This window comes from Rhinopithecus roxellana, chromosome 18 (genome assembly GCF_007565055.1).
Source record: "Rhinopithecus roxellana isolate Shanxi Qingling chromosome 18, ASM756505v1, whole genome shotgun sequence".
Classification (NCBI taxonomy): Eukaryota; Metazoa; Chordata; class Mammalia; order Primates; family Cercopithecidae; genus Rhinopithecus; species Rhinopithecus roxellana.
In genome coordinates this window covers 37842494-37862501 of record NC_044566.1, presented here as the reverse complement: position 1 = coordinate 37862501, position 20008 = coordinate 37842494, and the positions used below count along the sequence as shown (strand labels likewise).

The 20008-nt window shown below is 35.4% G+C and overlaps 1 long non-coding RNA gene across 1 annotated transcript in view; it reads right to left on the bottom strand.

Annotated features, from left to right (window-relative positions):
* LOC115894593 overlaps window positions 1-4596 on the bottom strand; it is a 140728-nt gene extending 136132 nt beyond the window's left edge. Inside the window, exon 1 of the long non-coding RNA XR_004054722.1 lies at window positions 4420-4596. This is a non-coding gene — a long non-coding RNA (uncharacterized LOC115894593). The remainder of the gene's footprint in view (window positions 1-4419) is intronic.
* Window positions 4597-20008: the final 15412 nt, after the last annotated feature.

Here is a 20008-nt window from a genome sequence, read left to right as displayed (position 1 = left end):
GGTTCAATAACTAGGTCTATGAAATAATCTGACAAAAGGCAGATTAGTAGGAGAAAAGGTAGAAACATTTTTCATGGGCAGGGGGCATCACAGGGAAAACAAAGTAAATTATCGAATCAATGGTGAGATTTGGGAGCTCACATCCCACTTCACAGGAAAAATGAGGAGGGGAAGATACAGGCAAATTAGGAGGAATTAAATAATTTTAGAAAAAACGAATGGGCCTTTACCCTATTAGAAAGTAATAACATAAAGCTATCTCTTTTGAACTTCAAATGACAAAATGATAATTACATTTCAATGTCCAAATTTCAATATGCTTCTCAAATTGACATATATTTGGTATTTAGAGTGTGACAAATTTGATCCACTACCTGGAAGTTTAGAAAAATTTTAGCGAAACCAAGTAGTATTCTAAAGTATTATTTACTATTTTGCATGAAACAATATAACTTTTACTATTTTACTTCTATATTTCAGAGCTTATTATAGTCGTATATTTAATTTCTAGACTTAAAATTTTAATAAGTAGTACAAGGTGACCTCCGACTCCTTGGTTCAAGGTATTCTCCTGCCTCAGCCTCCCCAGTAGCTGGGATTACACGCGCCACCACGCCCAGCTATTTTTTCTTTTATTTTTAGTAGAGATGAGGTTTCACTATGTTGCCCAGGATGGTCTCGATCTCCCGACCTCATGATCAGCCCACCTCAGCCTCCCAAAGTGATGGGATTACAGGCATGAGCCACTGCGCCGGCAGAGAGACTTTTAAGATGTATTCCATAATATCTCAGCATCCAAAAAAAGAATGTAATTAGCATACACTTTCTATAAAACATATATTGTGGAAAAAAATGAAAGGCAAACAACAATGTAGGAAATTATTTTTTAGATACATGAAATAAAAACTGAAGGTGAAAAAGCCAATAAAAATGAAACATGGATAAAACACTTACAAAGGAAACTCACAAAAGAGACATTTATATTAGTATAAAAATATCAAAAGCAAGCTAATTAACTACTGGAAAAACATTCAACTTCCCTGGTAATTAAGTAAAAAGTAAATCATTTATCTCCCACATTATTATAAAACATAGAGGTAGATTTAAGTGTCAGTGTTTATGAGAATTTAGGAAAAGTTGGCATATGAAAATGTAAACAACAGTTCTGATAGTTGTAACAACATACAAAAAAGTGTGTATTTTAACAGAACAAACTTTCATCTTGAGATTTATCAATTGCAGTGATAATTTAGATCAAAATATATACGTGATAGAAAAATATAAAGTAATTTTTATTATGTAAATGCCATTCTTAGATGACATAAGATTGCTAAACTTATACAATTTTCTATGAGAAAGAAGCCTTTTTTTTTTTTTTTTTTTTTTTTACTCACTAGCTGGTTTTATTTTTGCAGTTGCATATTGTTAGCACAGATATAGTTTGTATGATTTGGAATGATTTTTCTTATTTTCTTGCTATTCTGTGGTACTTAAATATGCAACAATGAACAAAAAATCAGTAGAAAGCTAATAACTCTAGTACTTTTTAGAAATAATGATGGGTTTGATTTTGTAGCTATCAGTTTTAATCAAATGACTAACAATCTAGTATTATTGACTACTTGGCTTTATTGTTTATGTTGTTCTCAAACATGTAAGTCTGATTAAATTTTTAAGATGAGACAAACATATTTTGATTCACTCAAATTCATGCACTGGAAAAAAAAAATCTCCACCCAAGTTTCTCAATTAAAATTTAAAAAGCAAATACAAAATTTTGGCCAAAGTCTTCTTATATAATTTAAGCAATAGTGCTAATGTTGTAAGCTTTATTCTTTGTATTTATTTATTTATTTGTTTGTTTATTTATTGAGACAGAGTTTTACTCTTCCACCCAGACTGGAGTGCAGTGTTGGAATCATGGCTTACTGCAGCCTTGACCTTCCTGGCTCAAGCCGTTCTCCTGCTTCAGCCTCCCAAGAAGCTGGGACTATAGGGCATGCCAAACTATGCCCAACTAATTTTTTAATTTTTGGTATAGACGAGGTCTCCTTATGTTGCCCAGACTGGTCTTGAACTCCTGGACTCAATCGATCCTTCTGTCTCAGTCTTCCAAAGTGTTGAAATTAGAGGCATAAGTCCCCACAACTAGTCTGTAAGCTTTATATATATATATATATATATATATATTTGCATTTTCTAGCTGAAAAGTGCTTTGCATGTCCAAAATAAATATTACAAATATTTTGAGGAATTGAGATTTTTTTTCTATTTTTAACCTTCCATCAAAATGTCAGAACTATTTCATTAAGATACAATCACTGAATATTTTCCTAGCTAGCAGACTAAGAAAAATATAAAATGATAAAAAATAAAAATAATTGTTGAATAACCAACTTCTTAATCTGTGCCTATTCTTATTCATATTTAGATCATCATTTCAGCATCAAAGGGATTCCTGCAGTATTTCATTTATTATTATTTTTATTTATCTTTTTTTCTTTTTTTTTTTGAGGTGAGTCTCAGTCAGTCGCCCAGGCTGGAACGCAGTGGCACAGGCTCAGCTCACTGCAATCTCCCAGGTTCAAGCGATTCTCCTGCCTCAGGCCCCCTGAGTAGCTGGGATTACAGGCACGCGCCAGAACACCCAGGTAATTTTTGTATTTTTAGTAGAAACAAGGTTTCACCATGTTGGCTAGGCTGGTCTAGAACTCCTGACCACAGGTTATCTGCCTGCTTTGACCTCCCAAAATAATGGGATTACAGGCGTGAGCTACTGCTCCCGGCCTCCTGCAGCATTTTAAATGACACTTTTTAGTGCACAGTTTTGACAATTTTAAGACAAAGAGATTTGTTTGAAAGTCTGCTGACCAAATATTTCACATTTAATTATTTGTCAACTGATGCGCTGTGGCAAACAGAAGAGTAACAAAAATAACAACAATAAGATATCGAAGTAACACAAATGTATGGACTATTATACACTTTGGAATCTTTGTGGAGAATAAAAATGTACAATGAATCTTCATTATTCACAGATTCTATATTTGCAAATTTGCCTACTTGCTAAAATGTATTTGTAACCTCAGAACCAATTCTGGTGACACTTTTGCAGCTATTTGCAGACATACAAACTGCAAGGAAAGGAGGTAGATAAAAGATGAAGCTTGCCTTTCTGTTTTATTTCTTATGCAGAGATGACCAGAGGATAAAGACGGTAGAGGACAATAGACTTCTGCTCTGGGGGCAGGAAGAGAGAATCTGAATCTCTATTCTGGCAGCTGTTAGTGGGAGGCCTTAGGCCAGTCTCTTAAAACTTTTACATTTTGTTTTCTTTTTTGTAAAATAAAGAAAATCGAATCTACCAGGTAAGTTGCTTTTAGGATTTATAAGTATAATCTATATGAAATATGTATAAGTATATGAATAGACAGTAATTCCCCTCTGAGCAATGGCTCAGTGTTTATTAATTTACTATTCTCGGTGACTTTACAAAACATAACTACCATACATAATGAGAACTCACCATATATTAAAGTCTCTTAAGGTAAACTGAAATATTAAAACATATTTTTAAAATGTTTTCAAACATTTTGTAATTCAGTTTTTTTTTTCATGAAAATCTTCATTTTATGATTAAATGCAGTGAAGACATTTATCTGAGACTGAAACCAGGATAATTTATTGTAAGTCTTTATAGGGAACACTAGGCCTCAGAACCGTTTCCCCACTACCCTCCCAGGATAGCCAGAATACTGTCCTTGGCTCTTGCTAGTAGGGGACAGGAGAGCTATCTCTGGAGAGATGGAGTAGAGAAACTTTGATGTGTCCAGCATCAGTTTCTAGTCAACATAAGGATTACAGTAATGCATTGCTTAAGATGGGGATATGTTCTGAAAAATGCATCCTCAGGTGATTATGTTGTTATGCAAACATCATAGAGTATACTTACACAAATCAAGATGGCGTATAGATAGATAGATAGATAGATAGACAGATAGATAGATAGATAGATAGATAGATAGATAGATAGATAGATAGATAGATAAAGTTTATATGAAAAACAAAATGTCCCAGCACAATTAATGAATATCAATTATTTCTCCTACTTAATTTGCAATACCAATATCAAGTGCCATATATCAGGTTTCTATATATGCTATGTTATAATCTTATGGGATTAAAAAGTCACTATACAGTACATGACTATATCTGACAGTCTGCATACTGAATAATGAGAAGTCTGCCCCCAGCTTGTTTCCCCCACAGCTGGCTTCGTAAGTGAGCAACATGTGTAGTCACACAGGGCTCATACTTAGAAAAATCCCGGTCTTGGTTCAGTATTCTGCTCTTGCTGTCTCGACATTTGTAATTTTTGAACAAGGGGTTCCCCAAATTATATAGCTGATTGTGACTCACCTCTTTTCCTCCCAGATCTTCTTAGCTACTTTTACAACTTCTGCGCAGGTGATTGCAGAACTTCTTTCTGGGGGAATTTATGATGGAGTCAGGAGACAGCCAAGGATCCCTGGTGAAACCCTGTCTTCAAGCCTAAAACAGCCAGAGCTGAAAAACTGGATTGCTGGTCCTAGATGAAGCCCGCCGTTTCCTGACTAATTCTCTCTGAACAACGCCCACCTATGCACTGGGAAGACAGGGTGGAGCCTCAGGAAGTTCATGCTATTCACAGTGGGAGGAGCCTGACCTCTTCAGTTCCTGCATGGTGACCTGGGATTCAATCTGTGAGATGGAAAACCTACTAGCTAGATTCTCTCTAGCTTTGCTGAGAGTTATTTTTCCTTTATCCTTTCTGCCCCACAAATTTCACTCCTCACCCTTCTATGTGTCTGTGAGCCTAATCTTTCCTGGTTGTGTGACAAGAACCTGGATTTAGATGAACTAAGAAGAAAGTTCTGCAGCAGTTATATTACTCTAGGAAAAAAAACAAAACAAAATAAAACAAAACAAAACAACTCTCTGGGTACTAAACCTGAGGGTCCTCTAAAATTACAAGGACCCTGCCCAATCAGCCTAGAGAGAGGGCCACACATTAAACAAGTCCTCTCTCCATCCAGACACACACAACTTCAAATATGTTAGTGCCTCACTCTCACATCTGAACAATGAGTCATCAGTCATGAAATACTGAAGAAAAATCTTAGATGTGGAAAAAGAAAGCAAAAGAAGAACTTGGAAGCAACAATGTGATAGTAAAGCTTTTAGAAGTCACAAGAGACATTGGAATGTAAAACTGATTATATTTACCCAATAACAGAACTAGAAAAACACAGAGATAAGTAACAAAAGAGACTAGATAGGGAATATTAATCAATACAAGGAGTATAATATCCAAATAACAAGTTCAATAAAGAACAAATATGAACAGGAGAAAAATAATAAGAAAAATGTATCAGAAGTGAAGAAGAAAATTATCCAGAATAATAAACTACAGTCAGCATCTAGAATAATTTTAAAATATATATTTTTTAATGTTTAATTCCAAGATATATCAGGAGAAATTTCAAAACAATTAATGATTAATACAATTTCCTAAATAAGCTTGTAGACAGAAATAAGGAAAATGATCAGAAATCAAAATGTTACAGAACTAATTGAGAGCAAAAATAGAAAATATAAGGCAATAAGATAAAGCATTGAATATTCTAAGGAAATATCATTTTTGCACAGAAGAAAAATATAATGCAAGACTGAAGATACAATAAAGACATTTCTAAATGTAAATACCAAAAGGCATTATTATCCTATGCACCCTTTCTAAGGATCCTATGCATCCTCTTGGAGAGGATGTTCCACATGAATTGAAGTGGTTTATCACGTCACACCCATAGGCACAGATAAGGAGATTTCCCAGGAAGACAATGAGGGAAAGTCCAAGGGTGAAAGTTCGGAGACACAGATGGGGCGTTTTTATTTTCCTGGCAAAAAGTTTAGGATTTAATTAATCATAGTACAAAAAGCAACAATATGACTAAATGAAAAAATACATATATGAACCAGTAAAAACAAACTAAAATTTGTCAAAATGAAAATGAAATCTTCATGCACTACGTAGAAGAGCTGTGAATTAAAATTGTAAGTCATAATAACAAAAACTAAATATGGATTAAGGTAAAAATTCTAATCTAATTATATTAGGAGTATAGCAGAAGGAAAACAACAATTTGGGACTGAGTATGAGAAAAGGTATTTAATATCAATCTTCTAATATAAACATGCATTAGACATAGAGGATAGATAATGCCTAGAATTGAAAAAGACGAGTTGGGAGGAAGAGGAGAAAGGGGAGAGATAATGGAGGGAGAATGTGAAGTATAATCAATCATGTTCTTTAGAAATATAAAGTTAAATAATGGAAAACACCGTGAAATATCTGTGATTGATTCTCTAGGGAGAATGAGACTTAGGATTGGAAAACATTTTTACCTATTTTTAATTAGCTTTGTCTTTTAGATTATATGTAAGTACAAATTTTCAAAAAAAAAACAAAAAGCAAAAAAACTTCTGTTAGTATTTGGCTTACTTCTCATTTTTTCTGTCTGTTTAAATTCCACAGAAATTAAATTTAACTTTTTTTCAAATATAGCTTTTATATAGTATTTATGTTTATCACTCTAACACAATACCAAATTGTTAGTCAGAGGATCTTGAATTTTCAAAGTCTTGTAAAACCACTAGACATGGAAGTTTGAGTATCTAAAAACTTGAATCATTTAAATGTATTGTGACACAGAAAGTTCACATGAAGAAAATGTAAAGCACAACAATAGCTATTCTGTGAACTATTCTAAGGTAAGTGCTTATTTTTCTTAATTTCCCAGATCAGAATCACTACCTTAAAGTCAAAACATCTAAGCAGGCTATGTTTTATGGATTAATGTTTTGATGTATCTTGGAGAATAGTATGCCTAAGGTTTCCTTTAAAATATTCTAGATGTTGCACAATCATTTCAAAACTAAAGACATAAAAATGAACAATTCATTTGATTATGACAGTTTGAATCAAGGGATAAGTTGTTGCCTTACTATGTTATGTTAATGTAGATCCTCTGTTAAAAAATCAATTTGAGCAGGTCTACAGTAAATTTAGAAAACAAAAAAAAAAAAGAAAGAACAGAATAAGAAAGAAACAAAGGAAAGAACCAAGAGCAAGGAAAAAGGTGAGGAACTGAGCAGACAGGGCTAATAAATTCCCTAACATGTGGGAGAGAGAACTTTCATTGTCTGGGAGCCAGAACTCGACTCTTGCATGAAGAGAAGTTAAGTCTTTTATTGGTGAGCCCCTTAGACTGATCTATCACAGGGGCTTCTGCATGGAGGTGCAGTCAGCATCAACATTAATTGGACTCAATAAAAAGAGGCATTTTTCTCTTTTTCCTATTTTAGTAGCACCTCTGAGTGAAGACAACACAAACACCAACACTTAGTTCTGCAGAGGTAGTTCGGTGGTGGGGATGGGATTCAGATGGTGTGCCTCACGTACATCATTTCCAGTGAGCTAACTTAATACAAGCATGCATCTTGGAAATTTTTGAGCATCAAGAACAGACCCATTCTTCATGCTCTTCCTCTCAGAAGTCAGCTACATCAGCAGACTTTTGAAAGCCCTTGAATAGCAGAGAAATCAAATTTGATATCATTAGCAAGAAACTGAATAGCATATAGTCTATATGTTTTACATTAAAAGAAGACCTATGCAGTCTAAAATTCATATAGTTGATGGCATAGCTAATGCTAAATTAAAAAAAAAAAAAAAAAACCTGTCCTGATTGTATTATTACATTAATGAGAATTGTGCTGCTTCTGCATCAAATTTAGCTATGAGCATTTATTTGCAGGACATATAATAATAATAATGCAGCACTTTATTTGGGGTTTAATCAGTTGTTCAATCAAAAATGTACTCAATTGAGGTTCCACATTTTTCATCATGTACTGGAAATAAACTAATACTATTGGGGAGGTATTCTAAGTAATGAGGCTTATTAGGTGTTTTCCATACTCCTCAGTGTTCCAATTTTCAGTTTAATCAAAACAGCAAACTCATGGTGCTGCATTAGAAAAGCATTTTCTTGACTCTTCAGCTACAACCTCTCCTTATTCTCTTCTTTATCTATGTTAGATTTCAGATTAATTATTGTAAATACTCAAATCTGTGTTTTCCTCTTTCTTTTGTCCTCTCCTCTTGTAAGTGCAGATTCTTTCTCCATGCAGGCATACATTACTTGAAAAATACATGATTTGTTCAAAACTGTCCAGTGCTAATTTTCTTAACTACATGATTTGTTCAAATACATGATTTGTTCAAAACTGTCCAGTACTAATTTTCTTAACTAATCCTACTTGTCCACTCCCCTCAGCATTGACTTAACACTTTTGCTCAATTCTTTTCTCCTCCTATAATATCTTTCCCACTTTTATCCTAAAATTTTGCTTTTTCTCATGATTTATTAAAAACAAACTAACAAACAGAATGTCTCGGTGGGGGCTTTCTTATCTTCCCTGGTGTATTCAACTTGGTCTTTTGATAAAATGAAGAAGGCATTGTCCTCTGGTTGCTCAGGATGCCATCTCCTCTCATTGCCAAGGACAAAACGGCCCCTTTGGTCATCGCTCCCTGCTCCATTACTGTCTGCCTGTTCTTCCCTGAATCTGTCTAAAAAGAAAATGGCAACTGTGCTAAAGCCATTAAGTTTTTATCCAAGCAAATGCCAAGGACTTTCTGAAACTCACATCTCACATGTTACTTTCTCTCACTATTTTTCAAACTGACATTTCTCTGATTGGATCTTTGGCCTTTGACTGATTTTAGTTCTGCTTCTGTAGCTGTAGGAATCTGTCTCAGACTGAATGGTCCCCTGTGGTCAGTTGAGTTTTGTTAGGTCTCTGGATAGTTTATGGTTCCTTGGAAAAGTGTGTGTGTGTGTGTGTGTGTGTGTGTGTGTGTGTGTGTGTGTGTATTTTTTTTTCCTGTGTACCCTTTCAACATTTGGCCTTCAAAAAACAGCCTTTATTGTATAATCTTCTTAAGTCAAGAACATAATTTGGCCCTCCTGGAGATAGTTTGTTTTCTTAATTTTATTTTTTAATTATTATTTTTTCTCAGTGTTTGCCTCTAGGGCATGAATCTCACTTTCATTCATACAACCTGGCTAGGCTCAGATTTTTCTATATCAACACTGAACCTTTGGAATGACCTTCAAACTGAGTTGTGCTCCATAATTAACCCCTATACTTTTCTGATTATGAGATGGAAATTTGATTGCTAAAATCTAAAGCAGACACTTAGGCAAGATCTCACCACTTACGCTTTGTAGTCCCACTGAATTATAAATTTCCACAAAACTGTATCCTCATGCTCTTTAATATAAAAAGTGCTATATTAAATAGTACAACATTCAAATAATTCCTCATATATTTCTCTTTTCTCTAATTATAAAAGTAATATGTTGTCATTGCATTAAGTTAAAATGCCATAGAAAAATAAATGAAAAATTACCCTATTCTACTTTTAGTTGACTTGCTAAGAAAAAAGATAAAAGATTATAAAGCACAACATAACATTCTTATGTTTATAAAGACTTTCATTTGCATTTATCTATTTTAAAATTATATACTTTATAATTATGCTATAGTACAGTTTAACAAGGTGCTGATTATCTCTCAGATATCAATAAAGGTTAGAATGACTGCTCAATTAGGTTTTACAAGGTACAAAGCATTTAAGATGGGTCAACATAATGTATATTGGCCTTTCCAGACTAATCATGCTATTCTTTTTTGAAGGGTGATGACTCTCCAGGAACACATATTTCAGTATGGAATATGGTATAATTTTTATGGCAGATCAGCCTGGGAAGTAGACAGTTTCGGAGTTACCAGTCTGCATAATGTCACATTCCCCCATATATGGTCAGTCAAACCACTGGTTTATTACTAATTTTAAAATTTCAAGTTAAATATTAGAGAAAGTCAAAGAACCCAGAAGTAGACTCTCTCAAAACACTGATTTGAGCATTATCACGTATTACAATATACAATTATACCAAAATTTCTGTTTCCTGATTCAGAATTTATTTTATTTTATTTTATTTTACATTTAGGGGTAAAAGTGCAATTGTGTTTAATGGATATATTTTGCAGTGGTGAAGTATGGCCTTTTAGTGTACCCTTAACCAAACTGTGTACATTATACCCAGTTGGTAATCTTTCATCCCTTATTTCCCTTCCACCTCCCACCTTTTGGAGTCTCCAGTGTCTGTTATTCCACTCTGCATGTCCATGTGTACCCATTGTTTGGTTCCCCTTTATAAGGGCACATGCAGTTTGGGCTTTTAACTATCTGTTTCTGAGTCAATTCCCCTAGGATAGTGGCCCCCTGCTTCATCCCCGTTGCTGCAAAAGCCATGATTTAATTCGTTTTTATGGCTAAGTAGTATTCCATTATATATTATATAAATATTATTTTAAAAGAATTAAATCATGAATTTTTAAAATCCAATTATCTGTTGATGGACACAGGTTGATTCCATGAGTTTGCTACTGTGAACAGTGCTGCAATAAACGTACAAGTGCAAGTGCCTTTTTGATATAATGATTTATTTTTTTCTGGGTAGATACCCAGTAGTGGGATTGCTAAATCAAATGGTAGTTCTTATTTTAGTTCTTTGAGAAATCTGCATACTCTTTTCCATACAGAATATTTTGATTAAAAAACCCACCAACAGTGTGCAAGTGTTTTTTTTTTTTTTTTTTTTTTTTTTTAATACCACAACCTTGCCAACATCTGTTGACTTTTGATATTAAATGATGGCTGTTTCTGGCTGGTGTAAGATGGCATCTCATGGTCGTTTTAATTTGCATTTCTCTAACTATTAATGATGCTGAGTATTTTTCATACATTTGGTGGCTTCTTCTTTTATTTTTACTTTTTATTTTTTTAGACAGAGTTTTACTCTTGTTGCCCAGGCTGGAGTGCAATGGCGCAATCAACATTTGGCCTTCAACAAACAGTCTTTATTGTATACTCTTCTTAGGTCAAGAACATAATTTGTTCTTTCCCTGAATCTGTCTAAAAAGAAAATGGCGGCCGGGCTCCGGTGGCTCAAGCCTGTAATCCCAGCACTTTGGGAGGCCGAGACGGGCGGATCACGAGGTCAGGAGATCGAGGCCATCCTGGCTAACATGGTGAAACCCCGTCTCTACTAAAAATACAAAAAACTAGCCGGGCGACGTGGCGGGCACCTGTAGTCCCAGCTACTTGGGAGGCTGAGGCAGGAGAATGGCGTAAACCCGGGAGGCGGAGCTTGCAGTGAGCTGAGATCCCGCCACTGCACTCCAGCCTGGGCCACAGAGCGAGACTCCGTCTCAAAAAAAAAAAAAAAAAAAAAAAAGAAAATGGCAACTGTGCTAAAGTCCCTAAATCAACTCACTGCTACTTCTACCTCCTGGGTTCAAGCAATTCTCCTGCCTCAGCCTCCCAATAAGCTGTGATTACAGGTGTGCACCCCACACCTGGCTAATTTTTTGTATTTTTAGTAGAGACAGGGTTTCTCCATGTTTGTCAGGCTGGTCTCAAACTCCTGACCTCAGGTGATCTGCCTGCCTCGGCATCCCAAAGTGCTGGGATTACAGGCATAAGCCACCTCACCTGGCTGGCTTCTTATTTTGAAAAATATCCATTTATACCCTCTGACTTAGAATTTTTGTTTTGAAATTACTTGATTTGTTCGGACACAGGTAATACCTCACTGTGTATATTTATCGCAGCATTTCAAGATCATTTGTAATCATGCTTATATTTTAATTTTTTAAAACCCAAATGTCCTTATACTTTGGCTTTAGGGAAATATCACCACACTTGTGTCTTAAGATTAATATGTGCAAATTCAACTAATGCTAATTATATATTTGATATAATATCTCATCTTAAATTCCTATGTGTTGTGGGAGAGACCTGATGAGAGGTAACTGAATCATGGAGGCAAGTCTTTCCCATGCTATTCTCGTGCTAGTGAATAAGGCTCCTGAGGTATGATGGTTTTATAAAGAGGAGTTCCCCTGCACAAGCTCTCCCTCTTTGTCTGCTGCCATCCATGTAAGGCATGACTTTCTCCTCCTTGCCTTCTGCCATGATTGTGACACCTCCCATTATGTGAAACTGTTATGTCCATTAAAACTCTTTCTTTTGTAAATTGCCCAGTCTTGGGTATGTCTTTATTAGCAGCATGAAAATGGACTAATACAGTAAGTTGGTACCAGTAGAGTGGGGCACTGCTGAAAAGATACCAGAAAATGTGGAAGCAACTTTGGAACTGGGTAACAGGCAGAGATTGGAACAGTTTAGAGGGCTCAGAGCAAGACAGAAAAATGTGTAAAAGTTTGGAACTCCCTAGAGACTTGTTGAATGACTTTGACCAAAATGTTGATAATGATATGGACAATGAAATTCAGGCTGAGGTGGTCTGAGTTGGAGATGAGGAACTTGTGGGGAACTGGAGCAAAGGTGATTTTTTTATGTTTTAGCAAAGAGACTGGCAGCATTTTTCCCCTGCCCTAGAGATTTGTGGAACTTTGAACTTAAGGCAGGTGATATAGGGTATCTGGCAGAAGAAATTTCTAAGCAGCAAAGCATTCAAGATGTGACTTGGGTGCTGTTAAAGGTATTCAGTTTTATAAGAGAAGCAGAGCATAAAAGTTCAGAAAATTTGCATCTTGACAATGCAATAGAAAAGAAAATCTCATTTTCTGAGAAGAAATTCAAGCTGACTGCAGAAGTTTGCATAAGTAATGAGAAGCCAAATGTTAATCATCAAGAAAATGAGGAAAATGTCTCCAGGGCAAGTCAGTGACCTTTGCAGATGTGCCTCCCATAACAGGCCTGGAGACCTAAAGGAAAAAGTGGTTTCATGAGCTGGTCCCCAGGCTGCACACAGCCTGATTCTAATTGCTCCAACCATGAGTGAAAGGGGCCAAAATAGAGCTTGCCCTTGGGTTTCAGAGGGTGCAAACCCTAATCCTTGGCAGCTTCCATATAGTGTTGAGCCTGCAAGTGCACAGAAGTCAGGAATTGAGGTTTGAAAACCTCTGCCTAGATTTCAGAAGATGTATGGAATACCTAGATGTCCAGGCAGAATTTTGCTACAGGGCTGAGACTCTCATGGAGAACCTCTGCTAGGGCAGTACAGAAGGGAAATATGGGGTGGGAGCCCCCACACAGAGACACTACTGGGGCACTGCCTAGTGGAGCATGAGAAGAGGGCCACCATCCTTCAAACCCCAGAATGGTAGATCTACTGACAGCTTGCACTGTGTGTCTGAAAAAGCTGCAGACAGTCAACGCCAGCCCATGAAAGCAGCCAGAAGAGGGACTATACCCTGCAAAGCCATAGGGGCAGAGCTGCTCCAGACCATGGGAACCCACCTCTTGCATCAGCATGACCTGGATGTGAGACATGGAGTCAAAGGAGATCATTTTGGAGGTGTAATATTTGATCACCCCACTGGATTTTGAACTTCCATGGGACCTGTAGCCTCTATGTTTTGCCCAGTTTCTCTCCAATTTGGAATGGTTGTATTTACCCACTGCCTATTCTAGATAAAATGCCCCTCCCCACCTTGTATCTTCCTAGACACAATGCCCCCCATTTTATCTAGGAAGTAACTAACTTGCTTTTGATTTTATAGGCTCATAGGTGGAACGGACTTGCCCATCTTAGATGTAACTTTGGACCATGAACTTCTGAGTTAATTGCAAAATGAGTTAAGACTTCAGGGGACTGTTGGGAAGGTATTATTGGTTTTGAAATGTGAGGACATGAGATTTGGGAGAGGACAGGGGTGAAATGATATGGTTTTCCTCCGTTCCCACAAAATCTTACCTTGAATTCCAACATATTGTGGGAGGGACCCAGTGGGAGGTAATTGAATCATGGAAGCAAGTCTTTCCCATGTTGTTCTTGTGATAGTGAATAAGTCTGACAAGATATGATGGTTTTATAAAGAGGATTTCCCCAGCACAAGCTCTCTCTCTTTGTCTACTGCCATCCATGTAAGACATGACTTGTTCCTCCTTGCCTTTGCCATAATTGTGAGTCCTCCTCAGCTATGTGGAATTGTTAAGTCCATTAAACCTCTTTCTTTTGTAAATTGCCCAGTCTCGGGTATGTCTTTATCAGCAGTGTGAAAACAGACTAACACAATAATTAAAGTAAATTCCCTTACATTTTCCCTTTATTACCACTAACTTAATGTTCTAATTAAGAACTTGAAGTTCCTAATGTTCATAGCTTCAAAAACACTTTCAGTTTTTAAGTAATCACCAAGGCAACTGAACAAAATAATGAGCAGCACATCAAACAATTAAATTCATTAAAGACAATAATTTAGATACAGTTTCCAAATGGCTTAATTTTTAGAACCCCAAAGTTAATTTTACAATAGAACAAACAGCAGACTGATATCTGTTTCTTAGTGTGATAATATGGCACATCATAACAGAGGGAAATACTCTTCAATGTGTAACTGTATTCATTAAACAAAATGAGAATCCCATAAAATTACTGTTAGGGGCCATATGTATGAGATTTTAAGGAGCCATAATAGTTACCTTCATATTATGATTTAGAAAGGAAATACATTCAACCTTTCATAGCTTAAACTGCTCTAGAAAAGTATTGCCAAAGCTAATTCAAGTGGTAGAAAATCTAAACAAGAGCTATCTTTTGTCTTTGGTTTTATGGAAACTACATTAGAGAAATCACACTGAAAGACTTTGGGAACACACCCAGGATTATTCTAGGTTTGAAGATATTGCAAAACACATTTCAAATCACTTTTTGGTTTCAAATCACTCCATTTCTATCATGTATCATTTCTCAAAAGTAACATGCTATCACTAGTAAAACAATATGTTTTTTCACAAAATTTAACATAATTAAGGATTAAATAGTCCAAAGGAAAACCTTCTTTGTAGGACAGAAAGACAGCTATGGAAAAGACTTGATAGTCTGAGCAAATAATATCTGAACTGAGCTAACTATATATTGACAAATGATATTTTTAATCGTTATGAAACACACAACAAGTTGAGTGTAAAAGGTTTGTAAAAACTGCAATGCAAGTGAGATATTTGCCACAGCTCCTCTGTTAAAAGGATTCCTGGGGAAAAAGGAGATAAATGTGTGATAAATATACAATTTGTAACTGGAACTTTCTAGCCTTTTTTCTACATTGATGGTTAAAAGATTTTCACATATTCGGACTATTTCTTGAACTGTCCTTATAGAATGTTTTTTGTTTTTTAGTCTAAAAAATATGACCTGGCCAAGCAAGGTAGGTTACACCTATAATCCAGAGTTTTGAGAGATGGAAGTGGTAGAAGAATTGCTTGAAACTAGGAGTTTGAGACAAGACTGGGCAACATAGATGAGACAATAGCTCTACAAAAAAAAATTAAAATTTAATTAGGCGTGGTGGCCCATGCCTGCAGTCCTAGCTATTCAGTGAGGCTCAGTGGGAAGATCCCTTGAATACAGATGTTAAAGGTTAGAGTGAGCTATGATCACAGCATTAGACTCCACCCTGGGGAACAGAGCAAGACCCCTAATCAAAAAGCAACAACAAAAAAATGACCCATAGTTTCTGCACTATACACAGAACTAGGATGAATTTCAAAATGTATTTAATTCAGGATGATAGCACAAGGTGACCTTAGAAATAACCTTTCTAGTTATGTCCCTTTTTCCAATTAGCTGAGGCAACCATTTTTTGATGTTCTAAAATTCCACCTACAGTCATTCATATATTATATTTTTCTGTAGGAAGAATACCATAGTTTCCAAGATCTCTATTTAATACAGCCCCTGTCTATATCTCTTCAATACATTGGATAGTGTATTTCTTTTTATATAAACAGTTATAAGTTATGTTACTATTTAAAATGTGGATAATAATAGCTGCAATATTGGGCAATATTTGTAATATTTGGCATATACATTATCCTATTATCCTGTGTTAAAAAATAATGAGAATTTTGATTTTATACATTCATTTAAATAAAGGCATACTATTATTTAATTACCCATGGGCAATGGGTTCTCTATGTATATAACAGTTAAATAGAACAGATAAGCCATTTGTAAGGTAATGGAGATGCATACTCACTTTTGTTCTTGATATTCTTTGAAATATGTATGTATGTGAACATACACATGAGTTGCTTTTTGGAGTAAAACTGAAAACAAAATCTTCTACCTCAGAAAACCTCTCCATAACCTCTATAAAGAAAGAAAACAGTTTTATTATTGAGTAAGCATTCAACATGAATGTTACTCTGATGTAACATTCATCACAGGTAAAACCCCAAAAGCTTGCAATGAAAATAATCTCCTCCTCATCCTTCTGTAGCATCAAACAGATACAACCCATTACATACATATTGTCAAGATAAACAATGACTAGTCCTTATGTAAAAGAACTCGATGTGTGATGTTCCCCTTCCCGTGTCCAAGTGATTTCATTGTTCAATTCCCACCCATGAGTGAGAATATGCGGTGTTTGGTTTTCTGTTCTTGAGATAGTTTGCTGAGAACAAACCTGCACGTTGTGCATATGTACCCTAAAACTTAAATTATAAAAAAAAAAAAAAAAAAAACTCGATGGCACCATTTATCACACATAGTTTATCCTAAATGCACCCGGTAATTGTAGTGACCATCTGTGTTAGCTAACAGGCTTTCTGCAGAGGAAAAATAAATTCCATATATCTTTATGAAAGGAGGTAGTTTTGCAGCTTGGAGCAAGGTGCCCACTGAAGTCAGGCTCCCACTCTCACAGAAACTGGGACACGGAAACAAGATGCTATCTTCCTTGATGTTTACCTTTCAAAGAGATGGAGCCCAGGTCATTGAGAAAAATATTCCTGGGTCATAAAGCTAACAAAAGTTCAATCTAGTCTCCAAAAGAATTTATGTACATTTCAAAAAGAGGAGAAAGTACTAATAATTACAAATTTTCTAAGTGTTCTAAAAAATGAGGTGAGGAGAAAATCTCTTCCCTAATTTTTCAATGGAGAGAAGTAGTCTCATTTTAAAGTTTTATTTGTCGTTACACTTTTCTAATGCACTGTTTTTTATTTTTCTTTTGGTCTTATTTTGGAATTGAATATGCAAGGTTTTCTAATTTTAGATTTTACTTTAGTCAAGTTAGATTGAAGTAAAACACTGTCTAGCACCTTAATCAAGGCTACTCGACCAATACAAAAAATGTTTCCAACGTTCAGTACTCTTTTTCATACACATTAAATTCAACATGTTAAAGTACACATCAGTACTCTTTTTCATACACATTAAATTCAACATGTTAAAGTACACATCAGTACTCTTTTTCATACACACATTAAATTCAGCATGTTAAAATTAAAACTTAAATTTATTGAAAACAATAATAGTTTAGAAATGCTCTCTAAAATTGGTGTGCTTTACTTCAACATTCAGTGAAATGTTACGTGAAAGGTAACATAGCATCATAATGTAGACATGCCTCAATAAGGATACAGAACTATCTAGTGTAACTTGGCTTTTATACATGTTGTCTATTACATGCTACCAAATAGTAAGAGAACGTTAAGGCATATGTAATTTGCATTATATTTCCTTGTTTTTCTATTTTGTTTTAGTAATTAAGAATAGCATATGCAAGTGCTTAGTGAAAATATTATAAAGATTATCAATCTTCATGCATCCCTCACAGAAGAGTAAGGTCAAAATGCATTGGTCCCTGTTGTAGAGAATTAATTGAAATTAAATGAGAGCAATTTGGTACAGACAAATTGCTGCTAAAGATAAAAGTGCAGCAGGGCAGTATTGATCAGTGCTCCATAACTTCACAATATACAGCAGAAATATGAACATTGTGTGGTGAATTTAGTTTTAACCACAGATCTTAAAAACTATTATATATTTTTAATGTCGGCCTCTGAAGAAGCTGCCGATGGTGTACAATACGCCATTTGCTGGAACTTACTTTTCTAAATGCCCTTCTCTATTAAACCCTAGCTAAGAAGACAGAGAGAGAGAGAGAGAGACAGAGAGACAGACAGAGAGACAGAGAGACTAATTTAGAAACTAGTGTGCCTCCCTTATTTTACAAATTTACACTATTATAGCAAAGTTATATTCTTCCAAATTATAATACTAAGGTCAAATCTTTTGTTCTCTCTTAAAGCTGACAAACAGGCAAAAATGCTTTGTTAAAGATAATATATGATAGAGAAAACTAAATGGAGCACAACAAAGGAGGAATAAAATTGCCTAAGATAAAAGTTGACAGTGGACAGTGTAATTAGGATGGGTCAGAAGGATGCATATGCATATATCAGATGCCATACCCAGGAAAGAAACTGCATCAGGCAGTCCTGTAAGCCCTTCTAAATCAGTGATTACTTGGTTCTAAGTCGAGAGGAGCGTAGAACAGTTAAAGGAACATAGACTTTAGTATAAGACTAAACTCTAGTCTTAACCACAGAGTGTTCTATTATCCCATACTCAGGCAAGTAATTTATGACATCAAAAATAAAATTGCTTGTGAGAAAGTACTGTTGTTGTTCTTTTAAATCTATAACATAATATACTTGAATAGTTTAGTGGTTACACACATGGGCTTTAGATTTTGAAAAATGTGGATATGAATCCCAGCTCTATCACTTGCTAACTGTGGAGCTTTACTGAGGGAATTTAAACTCTCTGGGTCTCAAATTCCTTATTTGCAAAATAAGGATACAAACGATCATAAATGTCATTTTTAAGGATCAATTAGCAACTGTTTATAAAAAATTAATAGCAACGCGTAATGCTTATATGTGTTCAATAAGTATTGGCTTTTTAAAAATCTTCTTTAATTCCTAGTGCTTAAAACATAGCAAGGCCCAGTAGTTCTTTATTATGGGATCAAGTCTTTCCCAAGTCTTAGGTATTTTTGAGCTATTTATCTTGCCTTTCAGTATCCTTTCCTATTATTTCTGTTCCTTTTATTTTACTTATTTATTTTTTTTATTTTATTTATTTATTTATTTATTTATTTATTTATTTATTTATTTTGAGACAGTGTCTCACTCTGTCACCCAGGCTGGAGTGCAATGGCATGATCTCGGCTCACTGCAACCTCCACCTCCCGGGTTCAAGTGATTCTCCTGCCTCAGCCTCCTGAGTGGCTGGGAATACAGGCACTGGCCACCATGCCTGGCTATTTTTTACATTTTTAATAGAGATGGGGTTTCACCATGTTGGCCAGGATGGTCTCAATCTCTTGACCTCATGATCTGCCCACCTCGGCTTCCCAAAGTGCTGGGATTACAGGCGTGAGCCACCGTGCCTGGCCTATTCATTTTAGTTAGTAATTAGTTTTATTATTTTATTTTAGTGATGGAAGGAAAATGTCTGGGAAGCTCTGGTGGAATGCAACAGGCAAAGAGGGAGAACTTTCTATGAAATGTGATTTAGGGGTTCTATCATTATATAATTTGAAAGGGTTATTAGTAACCTGGGTAATGAAGAGATGATTTAGTTTAACATTATGGTCTCCTGTAGAGGCAGATAGATCCTACTCAAAGGGCAGCTTGGATGTCTAGACTGATGATGCCATATACACACCAAAACTTGCAGAGAAGCCAACACCAATTTTAGCGTAGCTTGTAAATGAACCAATCAAAACAAATTCACTAACAAAGCCACTCTTCTGCTAAGATAAGTCCTGGATTCTACCATCAGTGTTATTTTCAGGTTCAGTGCTTTGATAGCTATTTTAAAATGTGAGTAGTCCCGTTAAGTTAGTATAAGTTATTTTAACTTTGAAAACAAATTCAGAGAAAGGGTGAGGAGCCACATCAGTTTAGAGCATGAGAAAACAATTCAGAAGCTCTAGGAAACCAAAACAATTTGGCTAGCTAAAAAATGTATACTATCAGCTAGTCAAGCAGACTTGGATGAATCAG